The 20,797-nt window shown below is 49.9% G+C and overlaps 1 protein-coding gene across 2 annotated transcripts in view; it reads left to right on the plus strand.

The window, feature by feature from the left end:
- luna overlaps positions 1-20,797 on the plus strand; it is a 103,433-nt gene that overhangs the window by 27,457 nt on the left and 55,179 nt on the right. The gene's annotated exons all lie outside the window — the stretch shown is intronic.

The following is a 20,797-nucleotide window of genomic DNA, read 5'->3' on the forward strand; positions in this document are numbered from 1 at the left end:
CTTGTCATAAATAAACACGACAGTTTTCCTTGTCTGCCGTTCCCCCCTGCACCGTGCCCCGTGCCCCCTGCCCCGTGCCCCTTCCACCGTCTGTTGTTGATTAACCCCTTTTGTAATCCATGCCACTTCCCACCTCTCAATCTTTTGAGCAGTCTCTTCTTGTTGCCGGGCTCTCATGTGCTGCTTATCTTGCTTCCTGTCTCCTGCCTGCTGCCTCCTTTCCCTGTGGCAGCGTGTGGTTCGTGTGGTTTTCCCATCTGACTGGAGCCCTGAGCCGCCCAGAGCACTGTCTCGGCCCGATGCGAGGTCCCCTTTCAGCCAGAGCACTTGTGGTTTTTAATTATTTCAAGTTTTCAGCCTGCCTCCTTCATGCCTCATGCCCCATGCCTCTTGTCGCCCTGTCAACTGTACTTTTTGTTGCCTGCTTCCCCTGTTGCTTCCCCTGTTTAGATTTCATTTAATTAAGTTATGAGCATGAGCTCAGCAACTGTGCCGTGCCGCCTCCAATTTGTGTCCATTAAACAAACCGAAACAATGGCAGCATTATTTTGGCAAACGGAACGCACTTTTTCGCCCGTCCGAGGCCCCCTCTGTGCCCTCTCCTGTCCCTCGCCCGTCTCCGTGTCAGTCGGTCAGCGACAGAACTACTCGTAAATGGAACTCAATTCAACTGCTGGCTGGCTGGATGGCCCATTCATTATCTCATTTCCGCCTGAATAAGCAAAAACTTTATACTACATTTAGTATAAATATACACCCACACACGCACACACCCACACCCCCACCCCTACACACACACACTCTCATACAGAGACAGTTGAAAATTTAATAATAATGAAAATTGCAAGCGACAGTGAGAAAAATTCAATTAGCTTTGGCTTTCTTTTCGCTCTCTCTCTCTGTGTGTTTTTTGGGGTGTTGCGGAGAGAGCAGGCAGCGGAGGGGGTGTCTGGGTGGGGGAGCGGTGCTGAAGGAGGGGGAGCGGTGAGTGCGTGGCATAATTTAATTTGTATGCTTGCTCATTCATTCAAGCCAACAAGCATTCATTCAGCCATTCATCGCCTCCATTGTATCAAAAGATACACAACAAAAAAAAAATACAGAAAATACAGAAAAAAACATTCGGAAAAAACACCACAAAAATTAAATGAGGGAAAAACTGATTAAAACGACTTTCAAACAGTTCTTTAGCTTCATTTCTCATCACTCCATTTGTGCCATGTTCAATTAGTGCCTGTTGAAAGTCCTGCAGGGTGGAAGGTAACTACTGCCTTGAGGGAGCGCCAGGATGCGGCGATCCTATGTTCCTATGGAGGGTATTGTAGCCTTTTGTAGCCGTTTCTGGGCTCTCTCTTACACCAGGTACTAGGAGACATGTCCGTCTGTCGCATAAGGGGCATCTTTATCTCTTTATTTGATGGGATAAAGTCTGCGATCTAGAGGCATTGCCTGGTCGTTGCTTCTGCCTGCCTTTCGATAGCTCTTCTTTGCAACCATATCGATCTCCTATCGAATGACTGGGCGAACCAATGCGATAGCAATTTATTAATAATCCCCCCGGAAGGGTGGTGGATAGCTGGAACCGGGAGTCGCCCCAGTAATTATACTCGAGTGGAATTAAAGGAATTGCAAGCAATTATTATTTGTCATTAGTGGATGAGAGAATCCTCTTACTGCCGGCTTCGCCGAGGCTCCTTTTTCATGGCACGATTTTCAATTTGACCAGAACATTGCTTGGACTCCAGAGCCGTAGAAGGAGAGGGAGATGGAGAGGGAGATGGGGAGGGAGACGGGGAACCGGGTATTCCACAAATGAATGGCCCTTCGGCGCAGGCATCAAAAAATGCACGAGAAACAATTAATTTGTGGGAATTAATGAAGGACGGAGCGAGTGAACCCGCCAAGGGATAAACCAGAGCAGGGATCCAGCAGCAATGTTGATTGCAGCCAGCGATTATTAACATTGAGCAGTGGGGCATGCAATGTGGGGCTTGCCGCATCAATATGCAAGACTGCGTGAGAGCCCGAGCAGCACAAGCAGGAGGGATGGGGGGAGGGGGGGCAGCAGCAACAGGAATAGCAACAACAAATTGACACTTGAGTGAAGACATTGCCCCAATGCGTTGCAATGTCGATGGCGAGCTCCAGCCAGTCAAGGGGCCGGCGTCAAATCGATTTGCGCTACAACAAAACACGGCGCGATAAGCGCGGCAATGAGACAGGAACGTAACTTGATGATGCCACTGCTCCGAGCGGCAGCAGCCGAGGCAGCAACCGCAGTGCCATGCCTTGTAATGTTGCAACAACAACTTGGGGGCCGGGGCGAGTGCAACTGGAGACTGCTGGACCCAGCACTGCCAAACGATTTGTCGTTGGCCTTTGATAAAGCAGCCCGTCTGCCTGCCCGACTGCCTCCCTGCCTGCCTGATGATGATGATGTTGTTCCTGTTGTTGCCGGGGCACAACTGTACTGTAAAGCGCGCTTGTTCAAGGGGCAAGAGGGGGACCGCAGAGGACAGTGGAGCTTTTTACACTGTTTTTCCCCTTCTGTGTTCTGTCTTCTGTCTTCTGCCTTTTGCCTTTTCTTTTTCCCTTTTTGCCTGTTTCTGTGTCTGGAGTGGAAATACTTTGCGCCAATCGAATTACCAAGTTATAACATCCACTTGGCCAAAAGGGTAGAACGAAAGCCATGGCTATCCGATTGCCACTACCTGCCCCTGCCCCTGCCCCTTCCCCCTGTTGCCGCTCCTCCTCTGTCCTCCTGTCAACAGTTGTGTTGGCCGCTGCTTTTTATGGCTTTGCTGTTTGGCTGCTTACTGCTCCAGTTAACCAGAAGAGTGCAGTTCTCTCTCTCTCTCTCTCCCTCTGCCTCTCTCTTTTTGCTATTAAATTTCGCCAGAGAGGAGCAGCACTTGCTGGAGGATCCACACATGCCACACACACACTCGGGCCTTCCCCTCCCGTGGCTCGTTATGCGTGATAGGATTCGACAGTTGCTTAATTTTTCTATTTCATTGCATTCCCATCGCATATTTCCGCATTTTGCGGGGTGCCGGGCCACGTGTTGCCTCCGAGATACAAAGATACAGCTGCAGATCCCTCGTTAAAGAGTTTATCTTTTGGTATTTGCTTGGCAACTGCAGCGCTTTGTCAGTGGCTACTGGCTGCGGACTCTGTTGCAGTTGCACTCTCATCTCGTTGCCTCTTCTTTGATTTCCATGGCTGCTGCTGCCGATGCTGCTGCAAATTGCATTTGCCGCGCACATTTAGCTGTCAATGCCAGGAGCCAGAGTGAAGCTATTAGTTTTTTCCACAGCCCCACAGCCCCGCAGTCCCGCAGTGCCAGGACCTCTGCCTGTCTATGGGGCTCCAGCTATTTGTTTGAACTGCACTCGCTTTGGCGCTGTGCTGTGCTGGGATGGGATGGGATGCTGTGTGGCAGCTGCACAGGGTGTTGTTTGCCTTGCTGCATCAGCATCGGCATCGGCACTGGCATTGGCATCAGCCGTGCCACCACCAGGCCCTTCTCCCACAGCCAGCAGCATCATCATTATCATCAGCCGAAGATGCCGGCAATACCGCAGATACTACCTCCACCACTACTACCTCCACCACTACGATGAAGTTCATCAATATGTCACACCGCCCCCAGCCTCCAGGGGCAGGCTGCGCTCGGCTCCACCCACTTTGGGGCTCTCCGGGGTACATAATCAACAGCTAGATGGGGAGCCCTGGTGTTTGCACTGCCACAGCCCTGTGCACTGAGAGAAATGCTGTCTATGGCTGGCATACGGCTTGCGACCGTCATAATCTGGGGTAAGGCCTTTCTCCCAGTGCCGGCCCAAGCTGCGGTTCAGCTCTGCAACTCATCTGAACTCCAAGCAACACGAGGCAACGTACAGTTGCCGGCAGTTCGGTCCAATTCCGTTCGGTTGGGTTTGGTTTTCAATACGTTTCATTTCAAATTAAGTTATTTTCAAGCTGAATGCAATTTGCCCCTGTACTCTGTCCCTGCCCCTGCCCCTGTATCCTGTACCCTGTCCCTGTTCCTTTTCACTTTGGCTGGCACTTCGCCCAGCACTTAAGGACACCGCCAGAACAGTCTTGGCCCGAATGGAGGGGGCCAAAAGGGGTCTGGTCTGTGCTGATCAGCCCGAATGAGTGCTGAGTCATCGTCAGCATTCAATACCAATCAATACAGAGAGAGAGAGAGAGAGAGAGCATGCACTTTGCACCGTGTACCCTCTCTCTATTCAAATTGCACATTCCATTTGCATTTGGATGCAGCAGCACTTTTCTCACCTTTCCAGAGCGAAAGGTCTTGAGAAATACTATCCTATCCCCGCCCCAATGGGGATAGTCTCCACAGTAAATAATTACTTGCTGCCGCCACTTTCTCGAGGACGCATTCTCATCAATTTCTACGCTTCTTCTTGCTCTCTTTACAGGTAATTAGAGATGCCACTGCGTCACTGCGTCAATGCGGCAGTACGTCTTTCCGTCCAGACTTTGGCTGCTTTGGCACGCTTCAGTGCCACTCGGGGGCGGTGGGCGTGCCCCTAATTAACAAATTGTCTGCTATTAATTAGTAAGTAATAAAAGATAAAAGCAAAAACCCGCTGGTCGATCTGGCAACGCTCTAAACTGCATCAAGCAGTGGGGGGGGGGGGGGGGGGGGGGGGGAATGTGCTAATCTGGCGCTCAGGAGAGTCCACACGAGTGGGAGGAGGAGGGCAGAGAGTGGGAGTGGGGAAAGTAGGTAACTGATGAGCGGATTGGGCGGATATAAGTCCTGATTTGCTCAAAGGCAAAGCTCTGCAGAGATCGGAGGCACTACCTTCTCTAGATAGAGGTATGTATATATGTGGGTGCTGGAGGGCTTATCTTTTATGGAGGGGAATTCTGCTCAGTCATACGGTCTTTATTTTATCGTTTCGCTGCTTTTATGGCGGGCCTTGTACATAGATAATTATCTACCCCGGAGCACACACACACAAACTTATGACGAGAGCGGAGTGGAGTGGAGTGGAAGAGAGCAAAAAATGTTAGTAATTAAAAATAATAAGTGCGCTTAAAGTGCACAGAACAAAGAGTGGAAATAAAGCGAAAGTTGAATTGAAGTGAGGATAAGTGAGGAGAAGCGGAATGAAGAGCTGCCCTCGGGAGAAGATGTTCGCATCCCCAACAGAAGCTCCTCCAATGGTCAGTCGCAGTCCTCTCCCCCTCCCCCCTCCCTCTCCATTCAATTGAGTTCGAATTCGCTTCCCCCCTCTTTCTGCGCTCTCTCTTCTGCTGAGTTCTTCTGCCGCTGTGCGGCTTTGTTTGCTAATTTCTTGAGCAACTTTCTTAAGTGTTTGGCCGCTTTGCCCGCCAGCGGCACCCTTTTGCCACCAGCTCTTGGCAGCTGTCTCTGCCATCGTGGCTGCATTTTCCATTTTCCATTTGCCACTGCAGCTATTTCCTAATAAAAGTTGTCAATTAATTTACTGCGGCCAGCATTTACTTTGAAACAGCAGCCGCAGCCGGGGAGAGCACCCCTCTCTCCGGTAGAGGTCAGAGTGAATGGTGGAAAGGTGGGAGGAGGGGGAGTGCTAGGTGGATGGTAGGCACAATGCGAGAACGAGTATTTATGAACCGATCAGCCAGACGACGCTTCCATTGTGCCCTTCCGCTGGTCTCTGCTTTCCACGTTACGCTCAATGAACAATGGGGAGGGGGGCGGATTGGATCTCTGTGGGAGGGGGCAATGTTTTTAATCAAAAACCGCACTCCATAACTCGGAGCACAAAAACGGACGGAGACGGAGCGCAAATGGTGCTAAAACAATGCAGAAAAGGGAACCACAAACCCTTGAGGAGGGGGAGGAGCAGCAGAGGCTGAGAAGAAGGAGCAACAGACACAAGCCCCCTCCCTCCCCCCGCCACTGTTATGCACCAAAGCACAGCGACAAAATACTATAAGAGTGTGTGTGTGTGTGTCTGTGTGTGTGGGTTCCCTTTGTGCGGGTGTCTGGTTAACATGGGAATCAATCTTTAAACAGAACAATATTAAATTTCGAACATTTCCGCAATTTCACAGGCAGTCAACCAGGAATAGGCTAGACAGGGCACGGCACGGCAGGGAAGGGCAGGGAGGGGGATTCGAGTCAGAGATAAGGTCCACCCTAACCTCTAGACGCCAGACGTTTCCACCCTTCAACTCTTCTTCTCTTATTGAGTGGACTCTTTTGTGGTTTTGCCCTTAGGCCACTCTTCGGGAGTGAACAACCATAATATGTAAACTCCCTATGAAATGGAAACTGCAATCATATGCTATCCCCCTATCCCCCCTCTCCCACTATCCAGCCTTCTCTGTGTGTGTCTCTTTCCCCCTCGCTGATTTATATATGCATAAGAGCGCAATCACCAGTTTGATACTTAATTAACTTGAATTTGCATTTGCATTTGGCACTCGAGAGGCGCACACACACGTGCAATTATTTCTACCTGCAGAAGACCCTCCCCCCTAGCCCCCAACGATACCACCGTCTGTGGGCAATCAATCAATCATTCTGTGAAATATATTGTAATTGCATCAAAAATACAGCAAATTAAAAGCCAGCGGGCGACAGAGACAGCAACAGCAACAGCAACAGAATAGTGGGGCATAAATTACGCATACGCATGGGGCATGGGGCATGCGGCATGGGAGGGAGAGACAAGTGCAGCAAACAGCCCGAACACGATGCAACAAGCAAATCTCACAGCGGAATTTAAAATGCAAATAAATTCATTAAAACAATCGCCAGATAAAAATGTAAAAACACAAAAACAAGAAGAACGCGGGGCTCTTCATTGAGGAGTCGAAGTGTAAGATACCCTTTAAAGATCAGTGGTTTCTATGGGGTATATTTGATGTATTCTCTGAAGATGCCCTGCTATCCATCTCGTTTATGCGTTGGCAAGCCTCTCAGAAAGTCGATCGCATCGTCTGCTCGGAGAGTGTATAAAAAGCGAAAACACAAACAAATTGCAGCTGCGAGCAGCGAGAAGCGACGTTGACGCCAACCGCAGCAGAAGCCATTTCAAGTGCTGCGACCGTGCTGTTGCTGTTGTTGTTGAACATGTTCATGCATGCCGCGGTCGCGTTGCTGTTGTTGCTGTTGTTGTTGGTGCATTTATCTAACATTTGGTACTAGTATTGTGCTAGTTAATAAATCTTCATGTAAAACACAATGAGCGCGGAGCGTAGAGCGCGGAGCGCGGAGTGTGAGTGAGAGTGAGAGTGGGGGCAAAGCTCTTGCACGTTTTGTCTGCTATTTTATCTAACTTTCATTAGAACAACAGTAATAGCCTCTGTGGCAGCACCAGCGACCGCGACGCGACGCGACGCAGCGAAACGCAACAACACAACTGTGGCATTCAGTTGTCTGCGTTCATTGAACTTTTGCTCTGCTGCCGGCAAACTGCAGTAGCAAAAGCAACACAGGGAGAGGCAATAAAAAAAAAATGCAAAGCAACAACAATTATCTGCAGCCAGAGCAAAGCAAACACTGAGCGCATGTGCGAATCGTTGATACTCGAGAAGTATGGAATGCCATGCTACTGCGAGAATTGCAATCGAGTGGCCTCAAGACCAGTACAACTTAGTACCTGAATTATAGTGAATTGATTTTCAAGTGAGAAGGAACCACCTCTACAGGGTATCATATTGTCGACTACAGCACGCTTTCTCGTCTGATTTTCTTTCCCTGTGTTGTCTTGTTTCTTCGGTCGTCCCTCGCCCCTCGCCTTTCTCCCACTGCTCATTGCTATGCAGTTATTATTGCTTGTTGCTGTAAATTCCATTTACTGCTTGCTCGCGCCTTCGCATTCTTCTGCGGGTGTGTGAGACTGAGTGGGGGCTGTGCTGCTTTTTCGTGTGTGAGTTCGTTTCGGGTGTAAATCTCATGCATTTCACAGTTTCATTCATAAAATTGTTGACAGGCGAGCAGGCAGTGCACGACGCAGCAAAGGCAGCAGAGCAGCAGCAGCAACCACTGGCAGAGCATGTTAATGAGATTCTGCCATTAGACAAAAGACTCCAACAACTCTATTACACTCCCCCCTCTCCTACTCTTCTGCGAAAACTCAATTTCGATTCCGAGTCGAATTCGCTTTTCGGTATTTGGGTTTCTAGTTTAGCGTCGCCGCCTGTGTCCGTGAGTGTGTGTGTGTGTGTCTGTGTCGCTGCAGTCGCGCTAACTTGTTTTTGTTGCTTATGCAATTTGAGCGGTTCAAACTAGTTTTTTTTTGCGTTTCCATGATAACTAAATGATTGTTGTAGTCGGATTTTATTTTTGTCTCCTTTATAGCTAAAAATAAATGAACAAGGTAATTGCATATGTATATAGTTTACGGTTTTCTCTTGTCTCGACTCTCCCCCAAGGCATACTCAATGCAAGGAAAGTCACTGCTAGAACGTACAAGAACTAAACAGCTAGAGAGAGGGACTGCCTTACCTGCCATTTAATATACCTTACTCTAGCCTCTGCTAAGCTCTAGCTTCTACTCTTCTCTAGCCTCTGCTCGGCTCTCGGCTCTGCTCGGCTCTAGCCTCTGCTCAGCTCTAGTCTCTGCTCGTTTCTAGCCTCTGCTCGGCTCTTCAGCTCTTCTCTATCCTCTGCTCTTCTCTAGCCTCTGCTCAGCTCTCGCCTCGGCTCAGCTTTAGCCTCTGCTCGTCTCTTGCCCACAGCTCATGCTTCTTGCATTCCCCCCTTCTCTCTTCGACTTTCGTGCTGTTGCCCACTGCCCGCTTGCACGCTCTGAGAGCGGAAGTCACAATTTCAGTTTCATTTTTGTCTTCTCTGTCGCTCGCACTGTTTTTGCTATTTGCATACGAAAAAAGCTGAGTTTTTGCTTTGATTTCTGTCGTTTGCTTTTGATGCCGTTGTTTGCCAGAGCGGATGCAAGCGCATTCCAAAAATTGAACTAATTTATGCAATTCCATTGGCTGGAAAACCCGCTCTGCAAGCACACATCTGGGCTAATAGAAAGTCGCTTTGGCTTTTTAGAAAGTTCCCTTGGTCATTCTATACCCCATTTCCCGGGCAGGCACGGCACCCCACGCCCGGTGCCCCGCCTGTGGCAGAAAGAACGGACTCGAACGGGCGAACACAGTCGCGGCTTTTCACACGCCCGCAGCGAGGAAAAGGCAGTTTCCCAGCCAAAGGCCAGCGGCGGCTATCATATATCAAGCCACGGTGGTCGCCACGCCAGTCGCCAAACGCCAAACGCCAAACGCCAGTCGGCGGAAGGGGACGATGCAAAGAGAGGCAAGAGACAGACATAGAGAGAGAGAGAGAGAGGAGGTGGAACAGTCTCTCTGTGTGTTGCAGTTTTTTGTCCCCTCGCATACATAATTCATGCATACGCATACACAAAAGAAGGCCCCCAGGACTTGCGTTCACTCGGAGAGCTCCACCTGGCGGCTCGGACTTTGCATTTTGGGGAAAAAGCGAAGCTGAGGTTTTTCACTGGAATACTCGAGCAATAGGAACCCCACAGCTCGAGGGTATTCATTGGGCCATCAATTAATATTGTGGCAAGCAAAAGCAGATGTTGGCGAGTCAATTTTTGGCTCTTTTTGTACGAATTTGAATTTTCTTTTACCGTTTCGTGTATTGCCAAATGCTTTCCGGCCAGCACAGAGCAGAGAATGATTACCGAATCGAATGATTATAAGGAATACGCACCACATCCCCCCCCCTCCTCCCGTTCGCCGAGTGCCTTGTGCGTCTTTTTGCCAATTAACTTGGCCAGCGTTCGACGTTCGCCTGAGCCCATTGAGTCATCAGAGAGAAAGAGAGAGAGAAAAGCAGAAACAATATATAAGCCACATGGCCACATTGTGGAGGAGTCCGCGGATTCCGGCGCGGAGAAGGGGCAGTGGCAGTGGCAGTGGCAGTGGCACGTCGTTTTTGCGCACGCCGAGACACGCGTCTGAGATGTTTTATGCTCATTGCACAGGTAAATGGCTGAAACGAGACGACGGTCCAGCCACGGACTGCAATGGACCATTGTTTGTGCAACACTTGCTCACACACACACACCACACACCACACACCACACACACACACATGTTGCAGCAACAGCAACAATGGGCCACAAATATTTGCCAACGTGACCGTGAACTGGCATAATGTGGCACGCGATGCTCATGCCGCGACACGTGCCGCTGGGCCTCACTCCTCCCCTCCTCGCCTCCTCACTCCGTTCGTCCATCTTATTATTTTTTCCTGTTTTTGGCCGTAGCACCCCCAAACACCGCTGCAGTGCTTTTCGTGCAGATTTGTTAAAGGATTTACACGCATTTTCGCACAATTTGTCAGCAGCTGGCGCCCTGCTCTCTCCCTTCCATTTGCCTGCTTTTCCTGCTTTTCCGGGCTGCCCGGGCTGCCCGGCTTCTCCGGGTAATAAAATCAACAATTAATATTTAAGTGAGTTTTGGGTGCCGCTCACGCACTCTGCCAAAGGCCGGCCGTTTCTCTGCAAAATTTATGATGAAAGCCTTTCAATTTTCATAAATTCCCAAAACAGGCAGCAGCCAAGTTCTAGCCTGGTCAGAAGATCAACTGAGATTTACGCAGTTTGTGTGCAATATTTATGAGCTCTCTGCTCTCAGCTGAGACTCTGGCCCGGACTCGTGCTTTTGTGGATGACTGTGTTACTTTTATCTGACCAGAAATTAACTTCTCGGCCTGGCCTACAGCTCGGGCCGGGGCTCATGGGCAAATGTTGTGTTGGCCATAAATTTGCTCGCTGAATGTGCTAATAACTGTGGTCTTGCTCGGGCTCCCAGCCCGGTTTTTTCGGCAAACAAAAGAAAAGAAAACGAAAGGAAGTCTTCGCTAAGTTATGGCCATGTCTTTGGGCAGGGGCCTGTGTCCCTCCCTCTCCCTCTCCCACAAACATCCCCTAATTGTTGTTTCCATTATCTGTGCGCCACACAATGCAATAAAGAGCCAACGATTTGCCACTATTTTTCACACGTTTAAGCCCGCTTTAAATGCATCTATTTATATGCATGACAGTCGATGTGGTCAGCCCCTTGTTATTGCTGTTGTTGTTGTTGTTGTTGTTGTTGTTGGCGATGCCGCATGACGATTCCGATGCTGATTTCATTTCGAAATTCCTCAAATAGCACAAAAAAATACATCAAATTGTTGCTGCCGTACCCCGCACAAGTGGGCGCTGATTGGGTATATTGGTTAGGGGGGATTCATGGGTAAAATGCGTAACCAAATTGGAAAGATTTAAGCCCGGAGTGTTCTGGGCAGGGACTGGCAATGTGTACTGGGTAATGGGTATCTTCGTGTCGATCCCTGGCACTTTTAACTGCCTTTTATTCATGCATAGTATTCCGTTTCAATTTATTCACATTTGTTGTAGCTGTTTGTTCATTATGAGAATTACTAACTCGTTTGGTATGCAAAAAGGAAAAATATAGCCCGTATTATAAATTGTTTTCTGCGAGTAGTTTATACAACGAAAAATTCTCTTGTTATTGGGCTACGACATGCCTTATTGTTCTGTGTGTGTGTGTGTTTGTGTGTGTGTGTGGTGGATGTGGGCGTGCCGGTTTTTATTTTATTTAACCAGATGGAGCTCGGCTCTTGGCTCTTTCGGGCCAAGTCGTTAGGTCGCTTGTAGCTGCTGGCTTGAATGCCAGAGCTACGTGCCAAGTATGTGTCATGTTCTTAATGCCCAGTGCTGTTGTTGTTGTTGTTGTTGTTGCTGTAGTTGTTGCTGACTGAATGACGACTGAACTGCATGCCAGATCTGGCCTGCCATTTGGCTTATAAAATTTATTATAGAATTAACCTTCAACTTTCAAATGTTGGAAGCTGGTGCAGGCTCTCGACTCTCCGCTCTCCGCTCTCGACTCTCGACTGGCACTGGCACTGGCTGTTGTTGCAGCTGCTCATGTTGCTTTTGTTGCAGCTCTTGTTGCTGCCTCAGCTTTTATGTCAAACAACAAACAAACCAAAAACGTGCATTTAATAGACCTTGACTCAACAGCAACAACAACAGCAACAACAGCAGCAACAATGGACTGCCGACTGGCGACTGGAGGGAAAAACAAATTGTGAGAAAAACTCGTTGCAGTCTTTTCAGTTCATTGACACAATTTTCATGTTTTGTGCTTGCTGCAAGCTGCAAGCTGCAAGTACGAGTATTTTTTGAGTTGCCGCAAAAAGTTTTGCTGCCAGTGAGAAAAAATATTGGCGAACAAATATACAATATTTCGGTGGCAGGCGATGTTTGTGGATGCCTCTGTGTTTGGACGTAAATATCTCTTGCCACATATTACACAATTTTTTGTGTGGCCCGTTGTTTATGTAGGCGCCACGAGTGGCAGGAGCAGGAGGAGAGAAACAATGGCCAGACCCAAAACCTGGCCATGATTCATGGCCTTTTACTGAAGTACTTTAGTACATTTTCACAGTCCATTTGGCTAATTGCTAGCCGTTTGTGCTGATGCTTTCGGATGCCCGTACGAGTATGCAGAACGGGTTTCGTTCATAAAAGCATTGGCTTAATGTCATAACATTTGTTGTCAGAGGAAAAAGATACAACCACTTGAGTTCCCAATACCAATGAAGTCCCCTTCGATCCATTCCATTTGGGGGGTGGGGGGCTTCTGCTTGTTTTCACATTTTTAAATGAATTTTTGGGGGGGGGGTGCTGGGGGGGCGGAGGCGGAGGCCTAATACGAAACAAATCTCCGAACAAGACAGAAAACAAAGCTCTGGCCCTGAGAGCCAGACAAGAGGCAGCAATCTGATGGATGGGATGGATGGGATGAGTCTTCTGGTCTGGTCTCTGCCTCAAGTGCGGGGTCTGTCCCTCCGACATTTTAATTATGGAACTGGCCGTGGCCCTGGCAACAGCTCTGCCACAGCTACGACAGCAGTGGCATGCCACCTGTGCGGGGCACACACACACACACACACACAGAGGGAGTACCCCAATTAAAAGCGAGCTAAGGCCCGGCTTGGAATTCAAAAAACAAAAACTGTCGAGTATTTAATGATGGTGGTGACTGTTGTTGGAGGCTCCTCTCCTTGGTTTTGCCCCTGCCCCATAATTAGCCAATTAAATGTGGCATCTTCCCCGTCATTCCGGGAGCTGGAGATTCGCTTTCGTTGGGCGCTGCTATGCAAAACAGCAACTGCTTGGCTGTCATTGAGCCTGTGTGGCACAGTTTTCGCTTCATGTTGCACACACACACGCACACACACACATGGAGCTCGAGTCTTTCTGCTCCAGTAAGCAATCTGAACATGATTTCCCGTTCTCTGCCGCTGCGGCACATGAAAGGGCGGAGCCGCCGCCGCCGACCATTGGACTGAATCTATGGGAATTTATTAGTCGACGAGATTTACGAGGTGTTGCGCGGAGGCCTTGTCTGTGTGCCAGCGACAAGTTCTACTCTTGATACTCGATTCGAGGCTTGACCACAAAAATTCCTCACGTGCCCCTTTGTTTTTGGGTTCATAAATTGGTTTGGTGGCGCGAGAATTTCACGCGAAGCGCGTGCCCTGTGCCTCATTATCTGTCGCTCTTTTGGAGGCGAAGAGTGTGGCTGGCGGAATTTCAAGGGGCAGATGTGGGGGACCTTGAAACATACTGGAGTTCCATCAATAAACAAGGAATCATTCGAATCGGCACTCCCTTCCCTGAAGGGTAGGCGAAGCGTGCTCTGTTTTCTCTCAGTGCACACATGTATCATCTTTGAGGCGGAGGGGGCTTGGCTTCAAATCTCATTTTGGTTTAATTTACCCAAATCCGACAGAGCCAGAGATTTGTGGGGGTGTGGGGGGTGGGGGCGTGTGGGGGTGTGGGACACACCTTTCCAAGTTGGCAAACACAACTTTTTGATGCTCATTGCTAAGCTGCCGCATTAGACTGTGGCAGGCAGCGGAGGAGAGGCTGGGGCAGGGCTCCTCCGTCTTTCGAGAGCCAAGGAGATGCGCGCTGAGAAGTCAGCACTAAATCAACACGAAAAGGGTACCCAGGCATCGAAGTCTCGGTGCGGAGCCGGCCACAGCCGTAACTTGATACGAATGAAGCTGACACCAGGCCAAGGCCTGGCCCTGGCCCTGGCCCTGGTCTTGGTCCTGGCCCTGGCCGGGGATAAGGTTAGGGGTTGAGGAATGAGCAAAGGGTCCTGTTTTCCTGTACACCGAAACTAAAACTCTCGAAAGTCAAACAAGACGCACCAGGGCAGGGGGCACGGGGCAGGAGGCACGTGATTTTCTATGGGGTTGGAAGATCGTTCGTCTCGGATTGCGTATGTGAGAGGCGGACACTTCAAAGGGGTAACGATAGACAGGAGGCTGTATGTGTAAGGAATCCAAACAAACTTGTGGTGCCCTCTGGTGTGGGTCCCCGTGCCGCTGCTCCTTCCTGTTCCTTCCTGCTCCTTCCTGTTCCTGGTTTCGGTGTTCGTTTGATGGCCATGGCGATGACAACGCTCGCAGGCAAGTGCTCCTCCCAGATGAGATTAAAATTACCAAAGGGAGTCCTGCACACAGCGGCGACAGCAGCTCCATCAGCGCTCCAGACAAAGCTGCTTAATGATGGCCCAGAGTCTGGCTTCGGTGTTTCTCTCTCTTTCTCTCCCGCTCTCTCTCTCTCTCTGTTTCCCGGCTTTCGCTATGGCTTTGGCCTCTGATGCAATGTCCAAAATCATTAAAATGGATTTTCCACTAAAACCCTTCGCTCCCGTGGCTCCACCCGACCCCACTCCACCCCACTTTCAGTTTCCCTTTCCATTCGAGATGACAAAGGCAATTTATGAAATGCCACCAAAAGGGGTGGCCCCACTGGGGGCGATGGATCGAGGGGGAGGGAGGGGGATAGTCTGCAAATAATTCTAGCCCCTGAGGGGGTGCGGAGGGGACTTTAGCTTGTTTCCATGAAAGGAGTAACTTTTTTAAGCCCTCGCCCCCCCCCCCCCCCCCCCCGCACTATCGATCGTTGTATGCGATAATCCCTCTCCCTCGATATATTTTCCATCTAATGATCTGTTAACCATCGCTCGATGCGATGCAATTAAAACAAATTCATTAATTATTACCTCATCGACACCCAGCACTGCCTCTGTCCCTACCTCCCTCCCCTCCCTCGCTGTAGGCGTGGCCCTAGGTGGCCCTGTCATTTCCACGATTATCACGGGGGAAAATCAATTATTTACATGGAAAATCTACACATTTTTTGTGCACATTTATGATGCATTTTATTACGAATCGATGGGGCATTGATACGGGAAATTAAATCTGTCCCCCGCCTCCTGCCCCCGGATTCGACAGCAATTAGTTGTTAATTCATTTAGGGGGGGGCGGGGGGTGGGCAAGGGGCTGAAATTGGATTTAGTTTTAATATTGGTCTCCTTTCTTTATGATTCGGCGACTATTGAATGTTTAATGAGGCCGCTGGCGGAATTAAATGAATGAATAAATGAATGGATAAATGAATGGCTGGCTATTGGATGCGAGATACGAGATGGGAGATACGAGATACGAGTACCTTCTCCCATGAAGGGATATTTGTGCGAGCAGTAAATCAACGATTGGGCCACGTTTCGGGACAAATTGCAGTTTCATGTTTCGGCCAATCCGGACGGAGTCGTTGCCAAAGTTTTATGAGCATTTAAAGCGCCACAAAAACAGCAGAGAGGGGGAGTGTCTGGAGTGGAAAAGTGGAGGAAAACTTGCAGCCAAGTTGAGCGTTAAAAGTTGTCAATAGATGCTGTGGCGCCCCCCACCCCCCCCCCCCACCACCCTCCCGACGGCACGTGAGCCATTTTTGAAGGCAACATTTATTAGAGCATGTTGCCACACGCGTTGCACTGTGTACTCGTATTTGGGAAATTGAAATGGCGCATTGCGTCCTCCATTTGTGTGTGTGTGCACTGAGAGAAATACTGTAGCAATAAAGAGAGAGCTCCTTCCCTCCTTAAATATCTTAAAGAGGCATGCCCCCCCTGGTGCTAGCTCCCCTCTGTGAGGTCACAAATGAGAACTTGTTGCCTTGTCCAACCGCCCTTTTCCCCCCGTGTATGCTTACGTTACGTTTGGCGTGGGGGGGGGGGGGGGGGAAGCTAGAAGTATTCCCCATAGTGCCCGCAGCAGCAGGCAAAGTAGGAGCACACCCCACAGCCCCACAGGTTGTGGGGCAGCAACAAGAGTGCAAAGGGGGAGGCGGCCATATGGTGGTGTCGGTGGTGGTGGTGGGTGTGCCGCAAATACAATCACACTAAAAGGTGTTACACCGCAAAAATGCAAACGCTTTTATGGCACAGAGAGCCAAGGGGGGCGGAGGCGGGGGCGGGGGGCACCCTCCCCCCCTTTAACTAGTGTCAAATGTTACCTTGCCACCGGCCCCAGTCATTCCGCCCCTGCCGCCGCCTGCCCCATTTGTCGGCACACACACACACACACACACACACTCCCCTTTTATGGTCCATAAGATGTCCATATATGTATGAGCTGGGGTGTACTCGTGTGCGTGTCTTGTGTGGATTATGCGTGCGTCTGCTGTTCGCGTTCGCACTTTTAGTTTACAGGAAATACACGAAGCCGCCATTTGATTTTTGCCAGAAAACCCATAAAAAAACTAAACGAAAGTCCGCACCAAAGAAGACCCGACCTTGGGATACCCTAAACACTGAAAAAACTCGCGAAAATTCAATAACGAATAAAAGAAAAATTCTTGGAAAATCCGTACAAATCCCAAGAGTCGGGAAAAGTTTCTTAAATAAGGAAAATAAGTTTTCTTCCCATCTTTTGATGACATTTTGGAACAAAAAACTCGTATAAATTCGGAGAAAAATCGAGTTTTTGGCTGTGATATCTAACGGATTGCTTCTTCGCTCCTTAGCTGGCTATATCCCGTCCCAGTTTAAGCCACAACAAGCAGCCATTTCGTTAGAGGGAATTTTACGAGTCCACGGCAGACGGCGACTCTCTTTCTTTGGGGCTCAAAAATTATACGAGCGTTTTGCTCTTGTCTGCGGCCATTTGGCATATTCAAATTGGCAACAATGTTGAGCCACCCCCCTCCCCCCCGCACACGCACCCCTGTTCCTGCCACAGCCCTCTCCAGCGCTGCCTCCTTTGACTCCCTTCAATATGCAACGCGTTGTCGCATTTGTCAGGTTTGTGCTTGAATTTCCGACTGTATTTTTCCGTTTGTTTGTATTTTTATTTTTCCTGAAATTTGTATGCAATTTTATGAGTTTTTTTTTGCGTTACATGCCCCCCCCACCCCTCTCCCGAAGTGGTGTGGAGTGGAGTGCTGCGATGCGTTTGGCATTCTCGTTGCGGTTATTTCAGCGACGTGTTTACGCATAAAAATTGTTCACTTTTGCCTCCAGCAGAGTTTTCCTTCGTTGTTTTGTTTTGTAGAGCGAGGCGGCAGCAGCCTGTCTGTGACAGCATTAAAGCCATAAAATGTACGCGTCTCCGAGCAGCCACAAAATGTGTGCTGAAAGATGTGTGGCAGTGGCGGTGGCCGGAAGAAAGTGCAGCGCTGGAAATTTGCACAAAAATGTTTTATGCTCATATTTCTTTTATGTTTCGAGGCTTGAAGCCACATCATAGCCAAACCCCTTGGGGCCCCTTGGGCCATAGATAAGGGTGGAACGGGGGGGGCCGCAGCCCGGCTCTCGACCTTTTGGCCAATTGCTCCTCCGCCTGCTCTTAAACTGGGTTTTAATTTTCTAATTACACACGGCAAACAAATGAAAATTTATTGTTGGGCGCCGGTCGAGGGTGGAGGGTGGAGGCCTGGACACGGGTGTGGTGTTTGTTCTTGGTCCCGGCTCAACCCTCTGCCAGACAAGGGGCACGCAGCCTTGCCTTTCCACGTGTGTGTCTCTGTTGCGGGGAGGGGGGTGCGTGCCACCCCCACTTTGGCACAATTTGTATGCCAAGGTAAAGGCCCGGGAAGCAGCAACCAACTGAGGCAAGAAAAAGGGAGCCATGTATGTATATTGTAATAATAAAATAAAGCGCCATGCAAACAAATCGTAAAAGTTCACATATCCCCCGTGACCCCATCTGCAGAGAGCCAGAGAGAGGGAGGAGGGGGAGGGGAAGTGCGATGTGCGTTTTTTAATTTAGGCTTTTTCGTGCCTGCGATCCTTTAAGTGAAACAAAAACCACGCTGCACTTAAGGGGGGAAAGGGAGGGACGGTGTGCCCCCTCCGAATGGCACGCCGCTTGGGGACCCTTTTGGGATCCAGAGACGGCACCAGAGGCGGTTGTGTGCCCCGCCCCCCTCCTGTCGCTTCATCTTATTTTTTTCTTCTCCATTTTTTCGTGTATTTCTTGATGTTGTCGTTATTTTATTTCATTACATTTGCAAGTGTGGGCCCGAGGGGGGAGGGAGGGTTGTATAGGGTATTCCGAAAAGATGTTAAGGGCACTTTCGATGCGGTTCAGCGATCAGGAAGGAGTCATAAAGTGAAAGTAAACGAAAGTGTTGCCTACTTTTTGGGTCGCCGCCGGAGAGACCTTCCACCCCCCAAGCGAGGGTGTTCCCTGGTATTCCTTCTTCCTTGATTCCAGGGTAGTTTCTGGTCGATGCTCGCGCTCTGCGGATGGCCCCCTTCCCCTGTATTTCATACTCATATTCCCGTCAGAGCCTGTTACTTCCATACGAGTCCTTTGGGGGGTTGAAACGTGTGGGAGGTCACGCGTTGCGCCCCCCCCGCCCCCCGCCTTTCGTTGGCCATTTTCTTGCCGCTTTTTGCAAGTTTCGCTCGTTTTTATTTTACGGTTTAGTAGAAACATGCGACATTGCGTGGGGCATGTAAGGAGAGGCAGAGTGGCAGAGAGGGAGTGGTAGAGAGGGGGGCGGGGAGGCCTCGGCAGTTGCTGACCTTAGAGATTTGTATTTGGAAATGTTTATGTGCAGCTGCCGGCAGCAAGACTTAATTTATATGTGCCCCACTATAAACAGGCCCTGCCGAGGGGTGCCCGAGGATTACGAGGGGTGTGGGGCGTCACGAGTCGCCTCCTTCTCGTTCCCCGAGTCTCGGGCTAATTTAGTCATATTTTGCTTCGTTTTTTTCTGGTTTCTCAGGGCCTCCTTTTCGGTGGTGGTGCTGTGTGTGGCATGCATCAGAGCGCACATTATGACGGCGTCGCACTTTTCACGCTACACCGAGCACCCGGGGCACGTTCCGTCGTCCGAGAATATATAGTTGTCCTTATTTTATTTGCATGTGTCTGTGTGTCTGCGTGTCCGTGTGTGTGCCCCTTGCGTGGCACGGGGCACGGGGCAGGGGGCAGTATCTGGATATAGATACAAGTAAGTGCTCGGCTCTATTTGGAGTTTCGGCCATAAAACACCAAGTCCTTTGGCCTTCGGTAATTCTAGGCTTTGGCCCCGGCCATAAATACCCACCCTGCCCCCCCTGCCCCTCTGCCCCTGTGCCACTTTGTGCGCTTTAGTTTTTGCTGCCCAAACGTGATTTTATTAAAAAGTTGTTGTCTGCCCCCTCCCTGGGGACTCACTGCCCCCCGCCCCACCGCCCTTTGATGTGTTGTCCTTCGGCACTTCGGCAGCTCTTGAAGCCACGTCAAAGTGCAACTCATTAGAGCTGAAGCGGCAGCAACAGGAACTTGCCTCCTAGACATGATTAAGTGCAATGGAAAATGGCTAAATGATGTTCGTGCCTCGTTCCCTGCCACATGCCCCTCCCTGCAGCGACAGCATCAGCGTCGTGTTTAAGTGTCAACAGAGACCTAAAGTGTCATTGTGCGAGTGTGTGCTCCACTCCCCCGCTCTCTCCCGCCTCTGTGCGGGTGTGCAAGTGTCGCTCTCAAGGGCTGGATAAAGCACACTCAATTAAAAACATCAAATGCGTTCGTTTTCTTCTGCTGCAAGCACTCGAGCGGCCGCGAGGCACACAGATCAAGGATGAAATTAAGAAGCTGAAGAGGAGGCTCCCAAGCCCAGATCCAAACCCAGACCCAGACCCGGAACAAGCGGCATCCGTGGCTCCTTTTCAGCCCGTATATTGCCGAAAGATCTCTAGATCTCTAGGAGTAAGGCATGGATCCAAGGTCTCCTGCCGGGAATAGATCTACCTGTGGAAGACCCCAGTAATCCAATCAGAGCTCTCTTCTGATTCGTGGCGAATCCGGCTAAACCGAACACTGAAGGGACCAGGGGCATGCCCCCCTGTCTGGGCTCCGGGGACCCGCCTGCCACCGCCTTCAGGGGAGCGGAGCGGTGCGGCTGGTTGCCGGCAGGAGAAATTGCTTGCGGTTAATTGTTTTTCACGCGAAAAACTTCAATAATGCAGATATTGGCTGGCAGCGGGTTGGATACACAACCCCCTAGCGCTTTGCCACCCCACCACACTGCCGCATTGTTGCAATTTATGATGTTGCATGCATTTTGTTTCCATTTCTTTGGCGGCGAACAACAGCGTGGCGGAGGGAGGGCGGGCAAGGCGGGCAGGGAGGTTCTGGCCAATCAAATCAAAAATGCCAATTTGTTGGTTGCAAAAGGATAGAGAGAGAGAGAGGTAGAGAGGAGGAGGGGGGGTGGAGGTGTGGGGGAAATAAAAATCCAATAAGCATTTCCATTTGCCGGCGACAAGCGGCGACCAATCGGCGTATACGCAATTTGTAGAGCATTTTCCCGGAGAACTGCTTGTGGCTCCGCTTTTCTTTTCTTTTCTTTTCTTTTCTTTCAGTTTTCCTTTCGGAGCCCTGCTTTGGCTGCAAACTCAATTTATTGTAAATATTTTTGCGCCA

This window comes from Drosophila pseudoobscura, chromosome 3 (assembly GCF_009870125.1).
Source record: "Drosophila pseudoobscura strain MV-25-SWS-2005 chromosome 3, UCI_Dpse_MV25, whole genome shotgun sequence".
In the NCBI taxonomy this organism is placed as follows: domain Eukaryota; kingdom Metazoa; phylum Arthropoda; class Insecta; order Diptera; family Drosophilidae; genus Drosophila; species Drosophila pseudoobscura.